We start from the raw sequence: 9188 nt of genomic DNA, 5'->3' as shown, positions 1-9188 counted from the left end.
TCTGACTCCATGCCAGATGCACCACCGAGGTGACAGTTAAATCATATCAGGAATCTCAATGAAGAAGGAGGGTAATGGTTACCAAAAATCCCTTCCAAAAGATCTTTTCATTCCCTGACATCATCACACAGCGATTTTTGACAACTTAGCCAACATAGTCTAAGAGCAATTAGAAATTAACTTTCTGAGATGAATAAGAAAGTTTATTTTCGAAATGGAAGTGAGAAACGAGAAGTAGAAGAGAATATGTTTAGGAAATGTAATAAAACACAGTGACTTATCTCAAGATGATTCTCAAACTTTGCCAAAAATTCGCAAAGGAAAAAAACAGTCAGCAAGGAAAATGCCTATATCTAAGCCCATATTTTCTCTCATTTGAGGTATGGAGTAACTTTTTTTTTTTTTTTTTTTTTGAGATGGAGTCTCACTCTGTCCCCCAGGCTGGAGTGCAGTGGTGCGATCTCGGCTCACTGCAGCCTCTTCCTCCCAGGTTCAAGCCATTCTCCCGCCTCAGCCTCCTGAGTAGCTGGGACTACAGGCCCCAGCCACCACGTACGGCTAATTTTTTGTATTTTTAGTAGGGACAGGGTCTCACCATGTTAGCCAGGATGGTCTCCATCTCCCGACCTCGTGATGCGCCCGCCTCCGCCTCCCAAAGTGCTGGGATTACAGGCGTGAGCCACCGTGCCCAGGCGAGGTATGGAATAACTCTTAAGCTCTTCCTGGGGTCCTTATGGACTGAGAATTGTTGTAAAGTAATACTGCTCAGGTTCGTAAGTTTTATAATCTTGTTTCTCACACAGAGCAAATGTGAATGGGGTGGGAGTGCTCAAGCCAAGAGCAGTCAAACCTGCTAATAGTAGCAAAAGGGACAGCTAGACCAACAAGGGCTTGACATGCTTCAAGGAGAGTTGCTCACCAGAACTTGAGAAACATAACTGAAGCTTTTACGCGAAACCACTGCATTGCATGTAGCCATGTATTACGCTTAAAGTGATCATTGGCTATCAATAAACAACATAAAGATCCTTGCACTTTATTTAAGTGGTCGTTGGGCATTAAAAGTGCATTTGCCGGGCGCGGTGGCTCAAGCCTGTAATCCCAGCAGTTTGGAAGGCCGAGACCGGCGGATCACGACGTCAGGAGATCGAGATCATCCTGGCTAACACGGTGAAACCCCGTCTCTACTAAAAAAATACAAAAAAACTAGCCCAGCGAGGTGGCGGCGCCTGTAGTCCCAGCTACTCAGGAGGCTGAGGCAGGAGAATGGCATGAACCCAGGAGGCGGAGCTTGCAGTGAGCCGAAATCGGGCCACTACACTCCAGCCTGGGCCACAGAGGGAGACTCGGTCTCAAATAAATAAATAAATAAATAAATAAATAAATAAATAAATAAAAGTGCATTTAAATTCTATCAAAAATGTTTCAAAATTTACTAATATCTTTTGGTTCTTGTTGGGGTGAGCTTTGCTTGTCTGCAAAATTCATTTGTGTAGAAAGCCTCATTCTCCCCAATATTATATGTGAATGAAATATTACTGTATTTAACATTAATTGAATGTCAATGGCATGGTTAGTATGTTTGAATGAATGTTGCGATGACTTTGATGCAGAATCATAACTCTCTATCCCCCTCAGGTGAAAGACAACTTGAATGGTTAAATTACTGTCTTGCGAAGCGACTAGGTGGTTCAGCTGATTGCACCTTTAGAAGTTATGTGGAATGAGGCAGCAGATCTTAAGTTATGTCCACCTCCCCCCAACCCCTTCCTGTAAAACTGTCGACTATAATCCTGTTTTCAGTGAAAACAGGGTGGGAAAAATGTAGGAGAGAAGCAGAGAGAAATGGACCTTGGAAGTCTCAGCTAACCGTTACTGTTGGCAATCTGTGGGAGGTCGGCAGCCTATTTGTTAAAGTACTGATTGAAACTCTGGGACACCGGTTCTTTCCCTTAATACAAAACCAATTTTGAGCCAAGTCATTTAAGACCTTTTGAAAACTGATTCTAAAATAGCAGGTGATATCCTGCGGAAAAAATAAACCATGATTTAGTAAACTAAATGATCCATGGAGTAAGGACTGCTTTATTTGGTGTTCTTAGAGAAAGAGCAGGCACAGATGATAAAACATGGCCAGGAAAAGTCCTTGGCACATTGATGTGAGTTCCAGCTTGAAATGACCTTCTTGAGGTTCACAGCCCCGTGTTTGCTGCCCACCAGCTCTGGAAAATGGGTGGAAGGATTCCCACCCAGCTTGGAAAACAGAAAGTCTGCTTACCTGATGATGCTCTGGGGGGAAATTAAGGAATGTTGGTGTCATTTCATAGTGACCACAGCATTGAGTATTGCTCCTTCAGATTCATTTTGCTGTAGGCTGATCAACATTTCACTTCAGTGATGAACAGTGCTGGCCTAAGATTTTACTTCAGTTGCATTGATAATAAAGCTGATGGTGAAAATGATAATGATGACAAGAAATACAGTAAAGCCTGCCCCACAATAGTGAGAATTCGGCCAGGTGGTGATTGGCAATGGACTCCTATCCTCTGCTCAGGCCGTGTTCTTTCTTCATTAATCTTGCAATAACTTGACCCTGAGTTTTAAAATAATACATATTTTGGACTTCACATATTGTGTGTTAGGGTTTTATCATATATCAACAATGATTATAATGACGTCCCCCTTTCCTAAGTGTTCACTCTGCACATTGTGCTGAGTGCTTTATGCATGTTATCTCAGTCTTCACGACCATCCTGATGAAAGTCCTCTAATGCCTTTGAACTGTACTTAAAATAAAAACCAAACTCTAAACCAGTTCCTCTAACCAGGAGTGGCCTGATCTAGCCCCTGCCTACTTCATGTCCTGCGTCTTTTCCACTCGCTCTGCCCCAGCCACACTACCTTCTTTTTGTTCTTGTGACACGCCACACTCAATCTCTCTGTTGGACTTTTTGCCAGCTTTTCCTTCTGCCTGGATCTCTCTTCTCCCAGACCTTAGTGTGGATGACACCTCCTTGTCATTCAGGCCTCAGATTCAATCTCATCTCCCTGGAGAGGGTTTCCTTGACAACTCTGTCTTCAGGAACGTCCTCAATATTCCTTTTACATCACCCTATTTCATTTTTATCCTAAGAGCTAATACTTCCTAAACATTTTCACATTAATTAATTACAAAAACTCTCTATCTCTGCCAATTTGGATGCAATCTTCCTGAGACTTTGGACTAAATATGTTCTTTAATTATGTTCCCAGTTCTCAGAACAGTGCTTGGCACGTGTTAAGTGTTCAATAAATGAATGAACCCCAGTTTTTGGATGAAGAAGCTAAAGAACAGAGAGGTTAAGCTATGTCTTAGGTCATATATCTCCTAAATGGTTTATGCAGGATTTAACTGTAAATCTAATGCTCATTTTCTTTTTCTTTTCTTTTTTTTTTTTTTGAAATGGAGTCTTGCTCTGTCTCCCAGGCTGAAGTGCAGTGGCGTGATCTCGGCTCACTGCAAGCTCCACCTCCAGTGTTGGAAGGATTCTTTTGCCTCCGCCTCCCCAGTAGCTGGGACCACAGGCGCCCACCACCATGCCTGGCTAATTTTTGTGTTTTTAGTAGAGACAGGGTTTCACTGAGTTAGCCAGGATGTTCTGGATGTCCTGACCTCATGATCCACCTGCCTCGGCCTCCCAAAGTACTGGGATTACAGGTGTGAGCCACCCCGCCCAGCCATGCTCATTTTAATGATCATGCTATACAATACTATGAGATTTCTATACATCACACCTGGAGTCACATAAAGATTATAGCTGAAAACTAAATTTAGCTTCCCAAAGAGGAAATTCCGATTGTATTTTAATCTACTCACTAAGTTAAGTGAGTAAGAGCTTCTTCATTGAACCACTGCGCATTACATAGGGACCATATTTCTCAAAAGCTCCAAATTTTATGTCTCTGCATTCAAGAGAGAGCAGAGCTGCAAAAACATTTCACTTGTGTTCTCATAACTCTGATCAAGACAGATGCTTTTAATTTTTTTCAGCATTTTAACTATGAGAGGTGAAGCTTTAGTAGGCACACAATTTAAGCTGTTATATATATTCTGGATTAAAAAGTTTAAATATAAGCATAAGAAAAAGCAAATAACAAATGCTGTCACCTTTTTTTGTATTTTCCTGCAAGTGTTTATTTTAAAATATATAATCTGACAAAAACACAAGTTTACAGATTGCATTACATTTTCGCACTGTTTTGAATTATGTGTAAGCAATAAATATAATTTCTGGGTTATTCCAAATTCCCTTTCATAAGCTCTCCTTAAGTTATTTCACATACTGCAAAGTTTAATTTCACCATGCTAGTTTTGTTTAATAGGTTAAAAGGAATTAAATTGGTCTTAAAATAAATTATGCTGTGAATAATAAAAATGCTAATAGGAAATATATTCCATAACACTAGTGCCATATTTCTTAAGGCTACTGAAGCCTGGTTATCTATCATTACAGGCAGTCGTAACCTACAGATGACTAATCTATGAAATGAGTGGTGGTGACACAGGAAAGTGTGTGTGCACGTGTGTGTGTTGAAGAAAGCAGAGGCAATTCACCTTTTGGGTGTTGCTTTCTCTGATGATGATATTAATTTTTCTTTGTTCTCCAGTTCGGAAATCTTGGGGTGTGACTGTACCAGTGAGTTAGCTTCCTTGTTTGGCACTAAAGAGTCCTAATGAGATACTGGCCAGGAGCGATGGCTCACGCCTGTAATCCCAGCTCTTTGGGAGGCCGAGGTGGGTGGATCATGAGGTCAGGAGTTCGAGACCAGCCTGGCCAACATGGTGAAACCCTGTCTGTACTAAAAATACAAAAATTAGCCAAGTGTGGTGGCGGGCACCTGTAGTCCCAGCTACCCGGGAGGCTGAGGCAGGAATCACTTGTACCCAGGAGACAGAGGTTGCAGTGAGCCGAGATTGTACCACTATACTCCAGCCTGGCGACAGAGCAAGACTCCGTCTCAAAAAAAAAAAAAAAAAAAAAAAAAAAAAAAAAAGACCCTGGTCTTGTGGTTGTCTGGCATGAATCTCCCAGAGGTAACCCTCATCTCTAAATCAAGAAACGGAGGGAAGACTGCTCATACCACCTGGAGAAAGAAGGATAATCTCCTGAGAGCCCAAAGGGGCCCTTATATTTGTCTTTTTCCATAAAAATACTGTTATATATTACTATTTGATAAAGTAAAAATAATGATGTTGTTATTATCTATCTCAGATACATTATAGGTTAATATGTATTTGTGTCCTTGTGAACTGGCTCAGAAAAAATGAGAAAAAGATTTCTCATTCCAAACAACTAAAATATAAACTGCCTTTGGGAAGGTAACCCTTTCCTAAGTTAGGCGCTGCTTATAATCACATACTTGACACCATTAAGTTTGTGACTGGTGATGTTTGTGGCCTTGTTATCTCTTTACTTTATCTGCCAGATTGAATTTAGAAACATAAATGAAGCATTAACCTCATAAAGAAACAGTACCGAAATAAACAGCATAAATCTCTAGGCTAAGTTTGGCCTTTTGCCATCTGTCTTTATATAGGATTTCCAAAAAAGATGTGTCTAAGCTGTTCAAAGAGTGAGAGCAAGAAAAAAGAGGAAAGAAGGAAGGAAGGAAGGAACGAAGGAAGGAAGGAACGAAGGAAGGAAGGGACAGTGGAAGGGAGGGAAGAAGGAAGGAGGGAAGGACGAGAGGGAGGGAGGGAGGGGGAAGAAAAGAAGAAAGGGAGGGAGTAAGGAGAATAAGAAAGAAGGAGGAAAGACAGGAAGAAGGGAAAGAAGGCAGAAGGGAAGGAAAAAAGGGGTGACATAAGCTAATAATAATTTTCATACTATCCGACCCATTTCCTTGCCTTTATTTTCATCATTATTGAATCAATGATGACAGCAGTAGATGCAGTCACGTGAAATGTAACTCATCCATTCATTTATTCATTCTGCAGTATTTTTTACAGAACTTCGCTCTTCAATATTTCTGTATTACCAAGTAGCCTGCAGAGGGTGCACTTTCCTTATTTTAATGTCTTTCTACCCACTTATGACCAAAAGAGGGCCCAGTGTTTTATGAGATTAAAAGAGATTATTCAATGAAAGAGATGAGGAAGGCACAACTTCTCTTTTCTTTCCTCTACCAAATGTTACAAAATGAAATACGTAAAAGGCATAGGGAATGCAATCTCGATTAGCTTCTTTGTTAATAGAAAAATCAATTTTGTGACTTTCTTTGCATGGAACAAGGATCATCAAGCCTGTGGCCTTCTTCACTTTTTTTTTTTTTTTAATTGCTACATCCCTGGGACTTCCTTTTTTTCTTGCTCTTTGTGTATGTGTGTTCTTATTTTTCCTCTCTATACTGCATTGGTCAATAGAAATATAATGCACGCCCTATATGTAATTTAAAATTGCTTAATAGTCACATTTTAAAACTAAAAAGGAGGTAAAATTCATTTTAAAATATTTTGTTTACTCCAACTTACCAATCTTATCATTTCGCCATATAATCAATGTAAAGATATTATTGAATATTTTACTTTTTTTGGTACCAAATCTTTGAAATCTGCTGTGAATTTTGTGTTTACAGCACATCTCAGCTTGAACTGGTCACATTTTAAGCTGTGAATAGCCACATGGTACTAGTGGCTACTGTGCTGGACAACACATCTATATACCTTCCTTTTTCATTCACCGTTTGTCCATCCCTAACCAAACTAGCAGAAAACAGTGTATTACAAAATGGTGCTATTTACTCAGAAAATCTTTATGACTAATTATCCACTAATTTGAATCATGCAGGAAACATGAGACATGGCCTGTGTTCCTTCTCAGAGACTGTTGTTTACCAGTGTTGAGATTTAAAAAAATAGAAAGTTTTTAGCCAGTTGATTTTTAAGTCACTCTGGCTCCCTCCATCACAAAATGAGGTATAGGTCTTAATTAAAGTCCTTCAATTTCATTTTCCCGAGTGTACATTTTCTTTTCTTTCTTTTTTTTATTTTTTTATTTTTTCAAGATAGCCCCTTACTCTGTCACCCAGGCTGGAGCACAGTGTTGCAATCATGGCTTACTGCAGCCTGCAGCCCTGACCTCCTGGGCCCAAGTGATTGTCCTACTTCAGCCTCTCAAGTAGCTGGAACACAGGCATGCACCACCACATCCAGCTAAGTCTTTCTCTCTCTCTTTCTTTTTTTTTTTTTTTTTTTTTTGAGACGGAGTCTTGCTCTGTTGCCCGGCTGGAGTGCAGTGGCCGGATCTCAGCTCACTGCAAGCTCCGCCTCCCGGGTTTACGCCATTCTCCTGCCTCAGCCTCCGAAGTAGCTGGGACTACAGGCGCCCGCCACCTCGCCCGGCTAGTTTTTTGTATTTTTAGTAGAGACAGGGTTTCACCGTGTTAGCCAGGATGGTCTCGATCTCCTGACCTCGTGATCCGCCCGTCTCGGCCTCCCAAAGTGCTGGGATTACAGGCTTGAGCCACCGCGCCCGGCCTCTCTCTCTCTTTCTTTCTTTCTTTCTTTTCTCTCTTTCTTTCCTTCCTTCCTTCCTTCCTTCCTTCCTTTCTTTCTCTTTCTTTCTTTTTCTTTTTTTCTTTCTTTCTTTCTTTCTTTCTGTCTCTCTCTCTCTCTTTCTCTCTCTCTCTCTCTCTCTCTTTCTTTCACAGAGATGGAGTCTCGCTCTTTTGCCCAGGTTGGTCTCGAACACCTGGCCTCAAGCAGTCCTCCTGCCTTGGCTTCTTGAAGTGCTTGGATTACAGGTATGAGCCACTGCACCTGGCCTGTCTATTCTCAAATACATATTAGTAACTCCCATCTACTGAGTACTTCCTATGTACCAGGTACTATGTATTGTTTATACATATACTTCCATTTAATATTCATAAAAGTCCTTTTGAGTTGAATACTGTTGTTATCACCTTTGTTTTAAAGATGAAGAAACTAGCATGGGGAGGGCTAGGGGAGTTGTCTTACATGATCCAGCTAGAATACTGCAGAGTTGGGATTGCAAGCTGGGCCTGGATGACTCCAAATCCTGCCTTCTGTAATTTTCTGCATGGTGTCTCCCAAGTGGGGAGTGTATTCAATGCAAATTTCAGATGTTGGTAAAGGGTAGAATTCTAGAAGTGGTAGGAATCCTAGAGTTCTTGTAATCAGCTCTCTTTGTTTTTATAAGAAAAATCTGAGGCAGAGTGAGGTTGAGTGGTTTCTCTGTTGAACATCCAGGACTGGAACCCAGGATTCTGAGTCCAAGCCCAGTGCTCTTTCCCCTAATGAGAAACGTTTCCAGATTTAAACTCCAGTTTATAGGACCATTAACAACCCTCTCTAAAGAGGAGGCAAGAGGTTTCAAGTTCTTCTCAGGGAAAAAAAGAACTGACATCAAAAGGTCTGTATGGGGTCATTTGTCTCATCATGACTTTGATTTGGCCTTGATCTTTATTTAGTATTTCATTTTTATGCTCTGCAACAAGTTTGGCCATGTTGGAGGACCATCCAAAGGTCAGCAAGTTGGCTACTGGCGATTGGATGCTCACTCTGAAGCCAAAGTCTATTACTGTGCCCGTGGAAATCCCCAGCTCACCTCTGGATGAGTATTCCATCCACGTTCTGGAAGTCTCAGGCTCTGAAGGCTTTTTACACACTGCTCCATGGGAGCCTAAGGCTGGTTGAGCAGCAACTCATTCTGTAGGAATCCTGGTCAGAGCAGGACAACGGCTCTACGATGTGCTGGGTGTTCTTCTTCTATCTCTTTCAGCCAGTGTGCTAGGATTGTGATTTCAGTTTCTCACCAGGCAGGGGCTGCAGTTTACAGGAGAAAGACTATTCCTGAATTTGTCTGATTGTGTTGTTTTTTTACTCCTCTTAACTGATTACACATCTCTCCAACATCTCTGACTGAGGCTCACTATTGGCTTTTTTGTTTTTGTTTTTGAGAAGGAGTCTCACTCTGTCACCCAGGCTGGAGTGCAGTGGCACGATCTCAGCTCACTGCAACTTCCACCTCCTGGGTTCAAGCGATTCTCCTGCCTCAGCCTCCTGAGTAGCTGGGATTACAGGCATGCGCCATCATGCCCAACTATGTTTTGTATTTTTAGTAGACATGGAGTTTCACCATGTTGGCCAGGCTAGTCTCAAACTCCTGACTTCAAGTGATCCGCCCACC

General features: G+C 41.4%; 1 pseudogene; it reads left to right on the top strand.

The window, feature by feature from the left end:
• The first annotated feature begins 214 nt into the window (after positions 1 to 214).
• LOC111527076 lies at positions 215 to 8695 on the top strand (annotated as a pseudogene).
• Positions 8696 to 9188: the final 493 nt, after the last annotated feature.

This window comes from Piliocolobus tephrosceles, chromosome 19, assembly GCF_002776525.5.
Source record: "Piliocolobus tephrosceles isolate RC106 chromosome 19, ASM277652v3, whole genome shotgun sequence".
NCBI lineage: Eukaryota > Metazoa > Chordata > Mammalia > Primates > Cercopithecidae > Piliocolobus > Piliocolobus tephrosceles.
Note: the sequence above shows the minus strand (reverse complement) of the source record. Positions and strands in the feature narration are given on the sequence as shown.